Source organism: Myodes glareolus, chromosome 11 (genome assembly GCF_982192425.1).
Source record: "Myodes glareolus chromosome 11, mMyoGla1.1, whole genome shotgun sequence".
Lineage (NCBI taxonomy): Eukaryota > Metazoa > Chordata > Mammalia > Rodentia > Cricetidae > Myodes > Myodes glareolus.
Window position 1 is genome coordinate 84,051,732 of NC_142036.1, and position 17,354 is coordinate 84,069,085.

Consider the following 17,354-nt stretch of genomic DNA (forward strand, 5'->3'; position numbering starts at 1 on the left):
GCACAGAGCAAGATGAGAAAAGGAAAGCAGTGTTATTAAAGTGGCAAATAAGAAATATTCAACACCCCTTATTCAAGAATTTAGTATCAAATAGATGGATCTGGATAAACTTGTTAAGAATGAGTTACTACAGGTATAAAGATGGTGGTTAAAAAGGCCTCCCACAACACAGCCCGCCACACCTCTAACCATCAAGTAAGGCCTCCCACAACACAGCCTGCCACGCCCCTAACCAACAACTAAGACCTCTCACAACACAGCCTGCCACACTTCTAACTAACTGCTGGAAGAGTATGGTATCAAAAAGGAGAAACCAAAAAGGAAGAAAGCCCCTTCCAAAGAGAGGGCAGAAGTCACTTTCCCCAAAACTGCTGCACATTAAAATAAAATACTGTCTGAAGAGTCCAATTGACCTCAGCAATAATAATTTGTTTGACACTAGACAAGTCAGACAGCAAAAGGTTGCATTAATAGAACTGAGTTTAATCTGAAGACTACAAATGTCAACAACCCTTACTTAAAAGAGAAATCCAAGGCCAGAAGAATTCAAATTCAGCTGATAGAAATTATCAAAACAAATTTTTAAAATTATTTTAAGTTTATCAATTATCATCCTTGAATTTTAGAAGAGAGCTGAAGTAACCAGTTTGTCAAAGTCACTAAGAAACAAGAGTATTAGTCCTAGAAAGCATGTCAGAGATGAGAATATTTCTAAGATGGATATGAGCGCATTCTACAGATTTTGTTTTTAGGAAATAAAAGTTTCTAGATGATTACTCCTGTATTATCAGCAATGTATCCTAGTAATCAGCAGAGTATTGAATTATAAAGTTATAAAAGAGGAGGAATTAATAGGAAAATAAATACACAAAAAGATGAGGAAGAAATGTCAATGAAGTCATTCAGTACAGATGTCTGGTAAAGCTAAAAGCCAATTGGCTATCACGATTGATTCATTTCAAACTGTAACAGTCATACAACTTCTAAATGATAAATTTCTACCACAAAATTTATATCTGACATATAATCACACTAATTCCATTTTTAAACAGATCGACCTATATTGCCATTCAAATTCTGAACCATGGTCTCCTCATGCCTAAAGTGAATCACTTAGCCTACTTTAGCCTCAGGAAAGGAGGGTGACAGCCTCCCATCTCGCAGACGTGTTAGCTCTTAATGGTATTATACATGTCCAATATGACAAATACGTTCTCAATCAAGGCAATTATTTTATTGCTTTTATATATGTCAGGTACAGGATGTAACATTGAATTTGGACATATTTACAGGATGTATCCTGGGGGTAAAAGACTGAAAATCTGCAAACCTTTTATAAGATTACGTGGGTGGCTTAATAAAAGATCCATAATTGAGTTATTCTGGGAGTCTGCTGGCGAAAAAAAAAGTCTAAAAGAAAAACACCAAGGGAAATCTGCAGATATGCTAAAGGAAAAACATAAACTTTGTTTTGTATATAGTTTTGAAGTCAGAGTTTTGAATTTGGATGGTTATTGTGTTTTCTGTTTTAAAATTTCTCTTTAAATGAACCTTAAATTTTCGTGCATATCACTTTCAACTTGAGGCAGCCATTTTAGAATAGATATGGACAGTCTGGGCGAACATGAGGAATCTGTATAATTGTAGACTATTTTTCAACACGAAATCCTAAGTGTAAAGTGGTCTGCCAGACTCTACGTTCCCAGAACTAAAATAGGCCCCCTCCAACAGCAGACTCTTCTGAAGGGAAGTTTCTCCAGGAATCCCAGGCCAGGGACAGAAAGCTGAAGATCTGTTGCCAAAGTGGGGATGTGGATCCCAGGAAGACACTCCTCATGTTCTGACAGCTTACTTCACAGGCAAACTGGCGTATGCATATTTCCTGGCTGTGATTTCATTTTTTTTCAGCCCAATTATAATACTGCTAAAGGAAAGACAGAATCTAAGAATATTTTCCTTCCGAGGTACAGCCAGACTATAAACATCCAGTTTTTATTAGTTTCTGTTTTCTCACTTCTTTTCAAGTAAAGAAACACCGGCAAACTTACGGACACATGTAAGTGACCACGAGCAGACTGGGCACAATATTATCCTTTATCTAGGTGTCTTCTGGAGTCCAACTATACCTGTTCAAAGGATGGAGACACTGACTGTGTGCACCCCCCAACCGCCACAACAGCCAGTAGAGAAGTGATGGAAATGATTTCCTTGTCTGAATATGCAAATGTCCAAGCTCAGTCTTCCTGTCTTGGTCCCTTACTTTTAGGGGCTATCCAGTCAACCCTAAGAAAGCTCACACCAATTCCATGGAGAGACTACGTGGAGCAGAGGACAGAGACTCAGGGAGTAGAATGTACACATTTAACCTGCCCTTTTCCCCCCAGGTTCTTACTTTACAGCTGTGGATCCCTATAGACCAGACAAAGAGAACAGAAAACAGGAAATTTGGCATAACACACTGTTTAAAAAACAAAACAAAACAAACAAACAAACATACAAAAACAAAGTTCTAAACCTGGAAACACAAGTCTATTTCACTGCCTGTTTTAGAGAATAAAACTTTACAAATATAAATAAAAGCTTAGCTGTTGAAGAGGGCGCTGAAAGAGAGAACGGACGCTCTTTCCGTCACCCTCAGGATGGAGCACCGATCAAGGGAGAGACACTGCAGTTCAATGGCTTCTCCTTCTGTCCGACCTGAGGCTTGACAACAGAAGCAGGCATTTCTTAGAACACAGCCACTAAAAGTCGAAGGCTTTATAGATGCAATATTCTATGATCAGCTAATGAAAGCAGAAACACTAAAAAGAAGTCTCCAAGTATTAACCCCATTCCCGTTTCCAGAAGAACCTAGAATGCCATACCTATCCAATTCAGATTTTATGTCAAATGTACGTACATGCACTTTTATTTTATTATACAAATTTGGTTACACATCTTAGTTATATTACTTAATAAAGAATAAATTAAGTACCAAGCATTTCCTAGAAATTGATGACTATTGCACTGAAATAATATCGTTCATATCTTTAATTTCTTGAAAGTGACATACTCTCAGGCTGATACTCGACATAAAGACTCGCTGCCTGAGGAGAGTCAGCACTGAAGAAAGTGGGGATGTGTGATTCATGTTCGGAGACGCGAGCAACATTGGTAGTAAATCCACAGTATAAACACAGAGGTGCAGTCAATACAGCGTAAACAAGCGGGTGAGAGTAATACAACTTTCATGGATTTGGACTTTATTTTTATTTTATTTTTATTTGGACTTTAGCTTTATTTTTTTCCTAAAATGCCACTGACTTGAATATGTCAAGCACATCCTGTTTCATACACACACACACACACACACATACACACACAAAAACACACACACGGAGACACACATACACAAACAACTGTGCAGCACATACAATGCTCTTTTCTCCAGTGCTACAAACAGTGAAGATAAATCTTTCCTTCCACTGCTTATTTGAATACTAGGTTTTCCATAACCCAACAATGTTATACTAATGTTTCAGCTGTCAATGATACTTTTTTTTAGAAACTAGCTTGAGAATCTTTTAGATTATAGTCATTGCTGTTCAAAAATTTTTTAAATGGTAGCTGAGATAAAAATAACATATTACAAGTTCTAAAAGAAAAAAAGTCTCTGCTCCTTTGCCATGACATTTCACCACATCCTTAGCACATTTCTCAGCAGCTTTAGTGATAGCTCTCTTTCCTCCATTGTCCACACTGTATCCAGTTACCTTTTCAAGTGCGTGTGTGTGTGTGTGTGTGTGTGTGTGTGTGTTGCACTTGTACGACAGCACTGCTAGGGACATCAGAGAACAGTTTGTGGAAGTCACTTCTATTCTCACCTTGTAGGTTTTGAACCAAACTCAGGTAGGTCATCAGGACTGACAACATCATTCCCACTGTGCCATTCATTGGCCCTGAGTTACTTCTTACAGTCAATCAGTATACGTGATTCCTGTATCTGACGTCCTCTACTGATCCTTGATTGCCAGTAGAATAGCATCGAATCTGCAGTTATTAGGTTAAGCGTAGGATATTTTAGTAGGTAACTCTGAAACTGAATTTGGTCTGATACCATTCTTTTACTGTTTAATACTTTTGCATCTGATTCTCAACTTTGGTGGGAGGAGCATAAAGAATAAGGCTCTCAACCTGGCAGTGGTGGGGCAGGCCTTTAATTTTAACCCCAGCACTCAGAAGGCAAAGGGAGGCAGGTCTCAGAGTTGGAGGGTAGACTGGACTACAGAGTTAGTTTCAGGACAACCAAAGCTACACAAAGAAACCCTGTCTTAACTATCCATTGTGCTAAAGAAAAAAAGAAAAGAGTGAGTATCTAATGCCTAAGTGTCTGTCAGCAGCCCCATGTCCATTAGAATAAGTACCAGACCAAAAGGTTGTAAGAAACTCTATGATACTAATGGGATCAAAGGCAATGCCCTGATAAGTAAGGCCTGACTGAAAAATACTCATAGGTTCCTCTGGCTCCTGCTTAGGATGCTTTGAACCTTGACAATAAAACTGGGAAACAAACTGAGTCTAATTCTTCACCTTAAAAAAGAAAACGTGGCTGATAATTTTCCTCTCATCAAAATATTTTGACATCCAGGGAAATTTCTTAAGTCAAAAGATAAACAATACAAAACAGCTTCAGAAGTCCTTGAAGCTGACTTAGATTTGCTATGCTCCTCCCTCCCAGGGTAAGCAATACAGACTTTCAGACAAGCCAGGCTGCAAAGAAGACACAGAGACCAGACTCATTTTCTGGACGAAGCAGAATCAGTTGATCTTCCTAGGGGAGATTTAGAACAACGAAGTCATTGAAAAGAACACTCTTGGACCTGCTGACTGTCTGCAGGTTCTGCGGTGTGCTTCAGGGTCCCAGATTTTGTGTGCTAACACACCTGCTGGCATTGGATCTGGTGATGAAGTTGTCTTTGAGTCATTTCTGCTCCTGTAATCCCTCACACATATTCCTGTAAAAATTACCCCAAACAAACTCACTAGTTCTCCTGCTTGGGCTTCAGTAGTAACCATGCTTTGGCTTGTCCAGGGTTGTCTGCCTGTGGTGAGTAGACATACGTATTTTGTCATCCCAGGAAAAGACTAGTAATTCAGCAGCTGAACAGAAGCAGATGGTGCTTTCACTACCGGTGCATTCATTCTTAAGTTCCAGGAAGGAGTTGGTCTGTAGAGGGTAAAGACCTAACTGGTTAACAAAGTTGGTCAGCTTCATGTTAATGACCTATAGAAAGACTTTTTTTTAAATTATCCATTCTTACAGGTAAGAGAGATTTAAAAAATCAAACTGTGAATTGGGGTATGGGAAGAGGAGCTTTAATGCATTGAGGAGAGCCTGAGGATGTCCAGGAAGAACAGGGGACTGACAAGCTGAGTCATATCACAGAGGTCCGCACATGACTTTCTTTCTATCAAATAGCAGGAAAGTCATTTTCTCCTTGCAACAAGAACCTAAGGTGTTAGATGCGGCCACTTTGTCATCAGCCAGGTCTAGCTAAGGAACACTGGTAAGCGGGTGCTGGTTGACAATCACCTTGCCCTGCCTGCTGATGGCCAAAATATTCCAACACCTAGAAATCCAGGAAAGGCCTTAGTCATGCTGACTTATTTACTTTCAACAAATTTATAATTTCTTTAGTGTGGTGTAGGAGAGGAAAAATATGTAGGCTGTGTACACTAAGGTGCATAGTCTTTATGTTAAAACATTGGTATAAAATATGTACATATATTATATAGTGTTTACTAGAAAGGGAAAAGGAACTAAAAATACGATTAGAAGTCTGTCTTTCCATAATCAACAGACACAGCTTACCCCAATATAAATAATCATACATACACACGGAGACGAACACACACGTATGTAAAATCAGTCAGCAATTGGTTCAACAGTCAGTCTTTCAGCCATAAGTGACCAAGCTCTCTATGTCTCAGACGCTGCTTTACAATAATATCCTGAATCTATTTCCAGGAAGCAGCCATTCTTCCATACTTACCTTTCTATTCTCAGTTTAGATTCTAAATATTAAGATCTATGTGAACTTGATAGGACTTGGTTGTAACTTGTTGTTTGCTCATGAGAAGAGATGCGCAGATATCTTTACACATGCTATCCTGAGGGATAAGGGATAAATAATTTATACCTAGTTTCCATGGAGGGAACTATGCAAGCTAAAACAAGGTGACACTGCCAATTATCCATTTGCACATTACAAATGACTACAAAATGATTGACATCTCCCTAACACTATGACCACATTATCTACCACACTGAATCACATACAAAATCAGACTTAATCAGGTAGAGAAAGTTCTGATAGCATTTTAATACTTCTGTAAGAGATTTTAGAAACATATTTTATTTGGGTTTGTATATGTGTGTTTCTGTTTGTGTCTATGATCAAGAATAAGTAGGTACAGTACAGCGCCCTCAAGGGCAGGACAGGAGTTGATGTTGCCTGTCTTTCTCAATCACCTTTTACCTTACTTTTCAGAGAGAATCTCACTGAACCTGGATCTTACTGGTTCTTCTAGTCTGGCTAGTCAGTCAGCTCCAGAAATCCATTTGACTGATGGTCTTCCTAACATCCAGTTGCAGGAAGGCATCTCCTTTCTTTGCCTTTTACATGGCGTGGGAGATCAAAACTCTTGCGTTCATTCTTTTGCTGAATACATTACCAACTGAGTCATATCTCCAGTCCCTGAGCTAATTTTAACTTGTGGTCCATTCCTTATAAGTCCCTTGAGGCTTTTATCTAAGAGTTGAAAAACTTGAGATTGAAATTTAGAAGCTGTCTGAATGGAACAGAAAACACAGAAATCCTAAATTGTCTTTGAAATACAATTTTCATTGAAATACAAAACTAAAAGTATGCAGTTATAATTGATCCTTTACTATGAGGTAACCATATGGTTTTTCACACTCACAAATATATGCAATCTTAAATCCCAGGTGTTAACATTAGTGCTTATTGCTTATGTACATCTTTATCCTTTAATTGCTACATATAATATAAATACAGTATGTAAGTTTCGTACATTTCAAAACTGCATAATTCATATCTCATTGTCATACTTTCCCATCACTTATAGTGTATATTCAGTTTCTTATATTGATTCCTATCTACATCAGTGACTCATTTGTGGCTCCGAGATTGCCACTATTTTGAAATAAAGTTCTCATTTTACAGATATACTCAATTTATTCTAATCTTTTCTTTCTGGAAATTTAAGTTTTATCTCTAAATTGTAATTATTAAAAATCAACAATGTGAACAAGGGAACACGGACAAAAGAATGAGGCGTGGTGAACAGCGCCTTGAGGGGCTGTGAGAGGGCTCCGTGGAGAAAGGCACAACTTTTCACTTCTGGGTCATTCCCTTCCCTGCTTGTTCTTGGATGTGATTTCCTACTCCCTGCAACAAATAACTACTTTTAATTTACAAAGCATGTTTATTCTTGTTGGATGTCAGAACAGAGCTATAGAATCCAGTTTCATGAAGGGATATGCGGATGCTGTCCTCAGTGTACCCTGAATCTGAATATGGCTTTCTGTCTTGCTTTTGTGCTTTCTAAGATAAAATCTATAGGACATGCCAGGCAATTGTGTTTAAACTGATCTGTTCTGAGAAAGTTCTGGGAAAGGACTACTCTGTTAATATTTAAAATGTGCTTACTGGTGTCTGCATGATTTTCTGATCATGTTTTTCTAACCATGTATTCCCGAACTCAAACAACCTTCCTTGGATCTTTGTTTTCTTTGTTTCTTCAGTGCATAATGGGACACTGAAACTGAGGTAAACTTCTCTACGGCATTAGCCTGCCCCATTCTTTCAGGTCCTCAGACCCCAGGTCCAGCAGGTAAGATCAGCAAACATTGAGGGAAGTAGACAAATAGCCCTCAAATCAGGGATCTGAATGAAAAACTATGAAAGGACATGAGGACTCCTGCAGAAAGATATAAATCAGGGTTCATGTGGAGCTAAAGCTGGAAAACCAGCACAGTATTCTGAGTTGATATATCATTTCTTTAAAAAGAGTGGTGTGGCGATGTCTAAAGTCCAGTTACAAGAATGGTGGGATTTAATAACAGAATATAATTCTTGGTAGAGAAAAGTATTCTAGATCCCAGAGTATGGGATCAAATTAAAGAAAAAACAGTCAAAGCTCCAAGATGAGGAGGAAGTATTCCAGCGCAGTTCTGGGTGACTTGAGCATTGGTCCATATTCTAATACAAACAATAAATGGAGATGAGTCAAAAGACAGAGAAAAGACACCGGCAGATGCTTTACATGAGTTTGAGATAGATAATGAGACACAAGAAAAAAATCTTACAAATGAGAAGGCAGGTTTGCCCAGTGCAAGTTCAGAAGGGACCAAGCAGAGCAAAGTCAAGAAGTAAAGATGTCTGCTCTGTGTGAGAATGAGCACCTCTAGCCAGATGCTTCCACTTCTCCCTATGTGAGAATACATTAATTCCCCCGCCCAAATAGGTCCTAGTCAGAATAAAGCATGATCAAACGATAGGGTTTAACTCCTTTAATCAGCTTATATGACAAAGACATTGAGATGTTCTTGAGACAGGTCTCAGAAGGTACACACAGGACTAGGACACTGTGTAGCCAATAACATTGAACTGCTGATCCCTCTTTGGTCATCTCTAGAGTGCTGGGATTAAAGGCATCTACCTCCATACAAGGTTGATGAAGTGCTGGGAACCATGCAGAGCTGTGTGCATACTAGGCAACTTCCCTATCGCCTGAGCTTCATCCTTGATCTCAGATAATAAGATTTTCATGTTTCATGAAGTTTTCTCTGCAGTTTGTTTTATTTCATCCAAACAGATTATCTTGAAAGGGTTCCTTCTCACCGTGCAAGTCTTTTATTTTTTTTTAATGATTTTTATTGAGCTCTATAATTTTCTCTGCTCCTTTCCCTGCCTCTCCCTTCCCCTTCAACCCTCTCCCAAGGTCCCCATGCTCCCAATTTACTCAGGAGATCTTGTATTTTTCTACTTCCCATGTAGATTATTAGATCTATGTATGTTTCTTTTAGGTGAGTCTTTTAAACAGAGGTCAGAAACCAAATCAGCAATCAGTCTCCCTCCCTCCTTTCTTCCCTCCGTCCCTTCCTCCTCTATCTCCCCGCCTCCTCTCTTCTACATCTTCTGAAATCAAAAGAGAATACGTTCTACCAGGACACCTGATGGGGCTTAAAATGAAAACTTCTCCAGTTGCACCTAGGGGTGACAACATAGCCCTATGATAGTTCCATGCTGTGGGAACATCAGAAGAGAGCAGAGCAAGCCATGGCCTGATTCCTGATTATTCAAATTGTGAGAAGCGCTAGTAAACATTGAAAACCCAGTAGTAATTTACAAGGAGCTCACAAAACTGTCACAGTGGTTATCGCAGTTATTGCCACATGTCACCTTAGTTTTGTTTTCTATTTAGATATTTCAGCCTCTGGGACACTGAGCACCTCTAGACGAATTCTCCAGATATTCAGATATGCTGCTAAGGTAATGCTGAACCTGTGCCTGCTTTTCACGTTTCCAAGAAGATGCCATCATCCTGCAGTATCAGCAGAGCATTAGTTCTACAATCCCCTGTGGCTACACCACTTACTGATACCCAAGATTTTTAAATAAAATGGTATAGTATTTGCATGTGTTCTATACAAATCATCATGAGCAATTACTTCACCTCTAGACTGATAACCTTTAAATGTAATACAAATAATCATATTGTATTTGTTAAGGAGTAACAACAAAATCTACATGATCGGTATCCGCACAATTTCCTTTTCTTGAAAGATTATGGGTTGGAGCTGATTTGACTCACAGATGAGGAATATGCAAATCTGGAAAGTCGGAGGTAATTCCTTCTGACCCCTGTTTTTGCCACTCAAAATCTTCATTTAAGCATTTTACTGTAAATATTTTCAGGAGTAAAATGAGTAACTTTAAGGCAGCCTGTGTTACACAGCGAGACATAGTCTCAAGAAATAAGGGGGAAATGGGAAGAAAGAGAGATGAAGGAATGGCGAGTGGGAAGGAGAGGAGAGAGCCATTGCTTATGCAACAGTAATAGTCAAAGAAAAAGAGGCTATTATTTTGACAGGGAGTGAGGTATAGGGTACATGGGAAAAGCTAGATGGAGGAAAGGGAAGAGGGATGTCACATAATTATATTTTATTTTAAAATATATTGACAAAAGAAAAAGAAAAACGAATGCCTGGCTAGAAAATGTGTTTACTATGAATTGACTGCATAGCTCTGTAGGTAACTGACATTTTACAACTAGCATTTATAGGATACCAGTTCTTAGTTATAATTGAGGCTCCTGCCACTATATATAACAATATTTCCCTCATAATGCAAATAAATCATCAGGTCTCTGGAGAAAAATTGGCATCTAAAAATAAAACTGATTTCCAATAATCAATCCTGCTCTACAGATGTAGCCAGGGGCCACACTGCAAGAATTGTTTGCTTTATGGATTGTCGTAAAATTCTTTGTCACTGTAAACAGCTAGAATTACAGTTGTTTATGTTTCTTGCTTAAACTATATTTCCTCAACAGATATCCATGTTCAAAAACCCCTGTATATACAAGGATTCAAACAGTAAAGGCAATACAGAAAGAACAAGTTTGGTTATAATGTTCTGGTGTTTGTTTAGGATATTAATTTCTCCCAGAAAAATATAACAAACATGCACACAACAACTATATATATGAAAGCTGTGGATGATGCTCTATCCACAGATGAACTAGTGTGCTCTACAGAGATTAGACTCACCCCGTGGAGCAGAAATGAGCATAATGCGTCAAATGGAATGGTGACCTCAAAAACGAATATCCATTCTTGGCCTGGAGCATATGTGTTATCATTAGAGTGCAGCTTAACCTTGTGGGCTGTAATTCTGCTATGGTGTCGAAGGGCATCAGATGAAGGTGTTGAGGGGAAGAAAAAGAATGTACAGAAGTAGTTCGAAACACAGGAAGAGTAATCTAAGCAAAATAGGGAGAAAATAAATAAACGGAGACATGAGACAATATATTAAAAACTAGCACTCGTAGACAGGATAGAAACACTCCCTCGAGCGCTCATGTTGTGACAAGTAGCTACCTCTCATAAGTTCTGGGGGAAAACAAGATAATTAACAGTGGTCCCAGATTGCAATGATCTCAGTGCCTCCTCAAAGGCAGATTTATTCTCATTCATCTTTCCAGAAGGCAGTTGATGAATAAATACAGCACTTCAGAAGCTTAGTGCGGAGGTGTGATTCTGACTGTGGAGATTAGGAAAAGCTATGAAAGAGAACTCAATAAGAGTTTGACCTTGAACTACTTGCTCACCAGAAGATGATACCTATGAAGTCATTCCAGGCAACAGTAACTAGGAACTGATCCCGGTGGAATGTCCGTGCTGTTGGTAGATGTCAGGAACAGGAAACCCAAGTCTGGGAATAGAGATTATTGATTCCGGAGAAGGGTAGTGGGGTGTATGGAAGAAGGTGACGAGAAAAGGGATGCAGAATGAAGGGTGGGTGCATCCCACTAGTATCAGCAGCCTTTCTTCATTCTGTGTGAAAGCAGTCACAGGATTTCACCGTTATTTTATCACATATTAGTTATTTCGTAGAAGCAGACTGTATAATTTAAGAGAAAGAAGAAAGATCTTGACCTCTTACACTTCACCCAGGGAGCTGGAGTACAGGGAACTTAGTGTGAGCGTTGATAAGGGATCTGAACACCAAGGAAGATGAGGACTAAGAACAGAACAGAAAGCAACAGTATAAACTGAGGGGCCAAGAATGAAAGACGCTGAGAAGCGGTGCTTTTCTCTGATCTTCAATACTGATAGTAAAGTGCATAATTTCCTTTCTTCATGTTTTTTTAAACCAGGCTATGGAAGAAGAACAGTATATTCTCTTAAGGCAGCGTGCCCTTCGGGACTTTAATTATGAACTTTCCATGCTGTAATAAACATGCTCCTGTCCCCCACCACACACTTTTCTAAACTGGAGAACGCAAGCACCTCACAACAGCTGTGTCAAAGCCAAGGATCTCTTAGGCTATTGGGCCACGTAAAGTACACACATTGGGCACCTGATGTATTACACACAGCACCAGTCACAATTGTTTCTCATGCCTAGAAGCACAAATTTAGGCATGTGATCAAAAGCATTTAAAAGTACCAACCTGATGTGACTTGGTTATTTTTCATTGCCACCAATAAAAGAAAAATGAGAAAGAGTTTCATTTAGTAATGAATTAATGGAAGTGAAAATTTGTATTTCTGTATTTAAGTGATATGTTTTAGCAACAATATGTCTGATATCCTCTTGCTAAGTATACATTTTTACTGCAAAGAATAACTTTAATTATATTTAAAATAGATCTCTATTTATTTTCATTTTATTATTTCTGCTATCTCAAAGCATAGAGTCTTACAAACATCTTCAGTTTCAAATCTATATAGGAGTATTTTTTTTCCAAGACAGAGTTTCTCTGTAGCTTTGGAGCCTGTCCTGAAACTAGCTCTTGTAGACCAGGCTCACCTCGAACTCACAGAGATCCACCTGCCTCTGACTCCTGAGTGCTGGGATTAAAGGTGTGCACCACCACCTCCTGGCTAACAGGAACAATTTTTATAAGATATAAATTTCATTCTTTACAATGTCTGATCTATTTTTACTGTAAAGACTTCTTAAAATAAATTTGAACTCAAATAAATGTCATTTAATTTATATGCCTCTGATTACCTATTCATTTTGCCAGCATGTCATTTTGTGAATTTTACTTTAAAAAAAAAAGTATTTGGCACAAGAAATCATTATAAAATGTTAATTTATGTATTTTTCCCACAAACTGTTTAATTCTCTTTTTATAACAATACAAAATAGGATAACAAAATTTTGAAAATGTGTGTCAGAGACAGAATATTAAGTAGAGGAAAATTAAATGGATGCTTTTACATTTGTTTATGAGTTTTTCAGCCCTGTGCTATTTTGAAAAGATTACGTAATCTGAACTCACTTGGATCTTTTCTTTAGGACACTGTCCCTAATTTACAGTGGGAGGAAGAGATTTGAAGAGCTTCATACAGACAACATTGTGCGAATATGGGTGAACATTGTAAAGATTCCAGCAAATGGTCATCAGTCATTCAAGGTGCACAATGTGGTGGTTCAGTTGAAACAATGACTACACCTATGCCTTCCCCCTATGCTTTATTAGTCAGGGTCACTGACTTAACCTGTAAGTTACCATTTCAGCTACGGTGAATTGAGAGAAAACCCTAGGATGCTCCTGTTGCCCTCCCCCAGTGTTCAGAGATATAGGAGCAGAATGACATGCTAACCTCTTTGCACAAGTTCTGGGGATTTGAACTTTGTTCCTCATGGTTGTGTGGCAAGCCCTTATCCCCACTGAACCATCTCTTTTTCCCTCCGAACTAAGGATTGTTAAGTGCAGCCTGTACCTTAGGTATATGTTTATGTAGTGGCTATAACAACTTTCTGTATATAATAGTAATTCAATTTTAAAAGTTAAGGATATTGAAAAGGAAACAGTAAATATGTTCAATCTAATATTCTCGCACTGCACATTTATTACTCTATGCTCAATCAATTGTACCTACAACATTCTGATAGAAATTTTCTATATAGATTAAATGTTTAATGTTTACATTAAAATGCTAGATTTTGACTTTAAAAAAGTAAAGACGTGAAAACAAAGACAAAGGGAACCATATCATGTCACTGTGTGAGTCATTTGTTTTATTATCTTCTATAAATGAGGCAGTTTTACCTCAATTCGACTTGTTTGAATATCTAGATTCCATTTCAATTACTTTTTCTTACAAAGTATATTCTATATATTACAAAACATTTAATTGACTTTTAAATTGACTTTTCCTGTAATTTCTCTTGAATTCATTGTACATAGTACAATAAAATATTTTTTAATTTAGCAGCTAATATAAAAACATAGATTCAGTTACTTTGCGAGAACAAGGTAAATGTTCGATATTTTATTTATTTAAATTTTTTCATTTTGCATATCAGCCACAGTTTCCTCTCCCTCCCCTCTTCTGCTCCCTCCCTCACTTTCCCTATAGCCAACCCTCCATTCCTCAGAAAGGGTAAGGATTCCCCTGCGGAGTCAACCAAGTCTGGCATATAAACTTAAGGCAAGACCAAGCTCCTCCTTTCTGTATCAAGGCTGAGAAAAGTATAGAATGGGCTCCAAAATATCAGCTTATGCATTAGAGATAAATCCTGGTTCCATTGCCAGTGTTCCCACAAACTACCCAAGCCACAGAACTGTCATCCACATTCAGATTGTGTCAACCACATTACGTCCTATTCAGATTCCCTATCTATCAGTCCAGACCAAGAAAGACAAGCATGGTATGTACTTACTCATAAATGGATATTAGATGCAAAGCCAAGGTTATCCAGGCTGCAATCTACAACTACTGAGAGCTAGGTAACAAGGAAGACACTAAGAGAGACATGGATGGATGCCCCTGGGAAGGGGAAATAGATGAGGTCTTCTGAGTAAATTGGGAGTCTGAGGGAGAGGGCAAGGGAAGGGCTGGGGAGATGAGGGGACAGAATGGTTGAACTCTGGGAGAGACAGAGAAGGAGAAAAAGGAAAGAGATATCTTGATAGATGGAGTCATTACGAGGCTAGGGAGAAACCAGGTTCTAGGGAAATTCCCAGGAATCCACAAAGGTGAGCCCAGTTAAGACTCAAGCAATAGTGGAGAGGGTGCCTCAACCCACCTCCCCCTGTAGTCAGATTGATGACCACCTTAATTGTCATCATAGAACCTTCACTGGACAAAGCTCCTGGTGTCTCTTTGCTGAGGGAGGAGGAATTATATGAGCAAGTGCAGTTAAAGTCATGATGGAGAATCCCGCGTAAACAGCTGACCTGAGCTACTGGGAGCTAAATTTTCAAGATTTTTCACAATTTTAAATGTATTTTTTTAATGATCTAGAATGCCAAATGGTTGCACATTACATCTTTAAATTTCCAGAATTGTAAAACAGGATGTGTTCTAAATGTCTGCAGTGTGTGTATGTGTGTGTGCACATGTGTGTTTATATGAATGTATGAGTATGTTGTGTGTATGTGCATGTGCGTGTGTGTGTGCATGTGTGTGTGCGTGTGTGCGTGTGTGTGATTTTTATCTTCAAACCACAGCCTATCTTTCCCCTTGGATTTTATATTTTCTAATTTTCTAAATATAGTGTTTCATATTAAGTGGTCATCATTTGTGCCTCGTAGAGTGAATATTATATATTTTTTTAAAGTTTATTAAATTATAAAAGTTTCCATTTCCGCCCCTCCTCCCTACACCTTCCCACATCCCCCACTCCCTCTCCTCCTCCCTCTCCATCCCTAAGAGTAGTCAGGATTTCCTGCCCTGTGGGAAGTTCAAGTTCCTCCCCCCTCCCTCCAGGTCCAGGAAGGTGAGTATCCAAACAGACTGGATCCCAAAAATCCAGTATATGCAGAGGAAACAAGTCCCACTGTCATTGTCAATGGCTTTTCAGAAAGACTCCGGGCCAGCCACATCCAGAGAATCCGGCCACATTCAGAGAATCTGGTTAGATCACGTGCTCATTCAGTTCCAGTCCAGCTGGCCTTGGTGAACTCTCATTAGATCAGTCTCCAGTGAATATTATATTTTACAAATATTTCATCATTGACAATTGAAAAGATTCTGGTCATATTTTTAATTGTGGTAATTTATATTGAAGTTATTTAAAATATAGAAAACTTAATTTTTTCCTTTAATCTAAAATGCATAACTGATGTATGAGGAAAAAAGTTTATTACAAGCTCAAATGAAAGGAAATATACAGCATCTTATTGGATAAATAAAAATAGAATTTATAATATGGATTTATATGTAGCTGCATTTTTGTGAACTAGTAACTAATTACATATACATATTTGTTACACATTAGAATTTTGATTTCTGAATACATTATAGAGAGTTTCAGTTATGGCAAATAAATGTATACACTTTAGTGTCAACTTACTTTTGTGGTGATAGTATGTTTTAGTTGGAACTTGCCAAGTTTAAGAAAGTCTAAAAAAAAAAAATGGGAGGACATTGACTGAAAAATTAAAATTATTTAAGGATTTTTCAAGCAATTTAGTTTGCTTCCAGAGTTAGTGTAGACCATTTAAATTCAACACAGTGTTTTATATAGATGCATTACTGTAGGAATTTTCACTGATCATGCTAAAAAGAGAGTCTATCTATACATGTTCACACAGGAGCACACTCATCCCAGCAGTATTGTTCTGGGGAGGTGAGAAACTAGAACTGTGCTGTCCCTCATTAGTAAGCATTGATTTGGAGTCTACAATAGATAAGCCCGTCATCTGCCCATGTTCTAGCACAACACAGCAAAATATAACACTGGTTGAGGTTGAGAAATTGGAATATTTGGAATGCGGTATATACACACACATTTAAAATGCAGAGAGATGAACCCAAATGGAATTATGAGTTATTTTCTGATGTTTAGAAACGACCATCTGACAGATACTTCAGAGAAAATAGTCATTTGATTGGAACGCTATAGAAGCATTAGAAATTAACCAGCCATCGAAATGCTATGCAATAAAGACAAAAAAGTGTTTAACAGCTGGAGACATTAGGGGAAAATTAATCATAGAGAGCATATGCTATTAACATTGATATGGTGATGATGATGAAAAATGAAGTCACAATCTAAGCTGATGTCTTATATTTCTTAAGTGGGAGTGAACTATTTAAATAAAATATCATAAAATTGCATTATTTTATTTATAACACAGAAAACCTTCTCCTGTCACTTGGAAGGGCAGGACAAGGATGCTAGCAAGTACATTTTGCACGGGCTGTAATTAGAATTATCGCAGGAAAAGACAGTTTTTCAAAGGCCAGATCAGTAAAGAGGAGGAAATGGCAGTTTTGGAAGTGTTCCAGAGTTAAAACTAGAAAGACCTGATGACCTATTGGCTAACTAAATGGAGAATGAACATGGTTTCTCTAAATGTCAATTCTGTTAATGGGATTCTAGAAAAAAATAGATTTGCGTTCAGGTTAAGGATGAGTAAATTTAATGGAAAATGGGTTACATTAGTGATAGCTGGGGATTCAGTCCATATTTATCCATCCTCAAATTTCATTTTTTCCTCCCACTTTTTCTTGGCTTCTCTGTCAAATGGATATAGCAAACTATGCTGGGAACATCTAATATGCCGAAACTCTCCCCACATAACCTGTATTGCTTGGTTAT

The 17,354-nt window shown here is 38.1% G+C and overlaps 1 protein-coding gene across 9 annotated transcripts in view; it reads right to left on the minus strand.

The window, feature by feature from the left end:
- Window positions 1-17,354, minus strand: part of Dgkb (diacylglycerol kinase beta) — a 638,911-nt gene that overhangs the window by 568,725 nt on the left and 52,832 nt on the right. Inside the window, exon 1 of one of the 9 annotated variants that reach the window (XM_085697734.2) lies at window positions 5,023-5,147. The exons of the other annotated variants lie outside the window; for them this stretch is intronic. The gene's annotated coding sequence lies outside the window, so the exon portion shown is untranslated. Of the gene's footprint in view, window positions 1-5,022; window positions 5,148-17,354 lie in introns of those variants that run through there. 9 annotated transcript variants of the gene reach the window in all.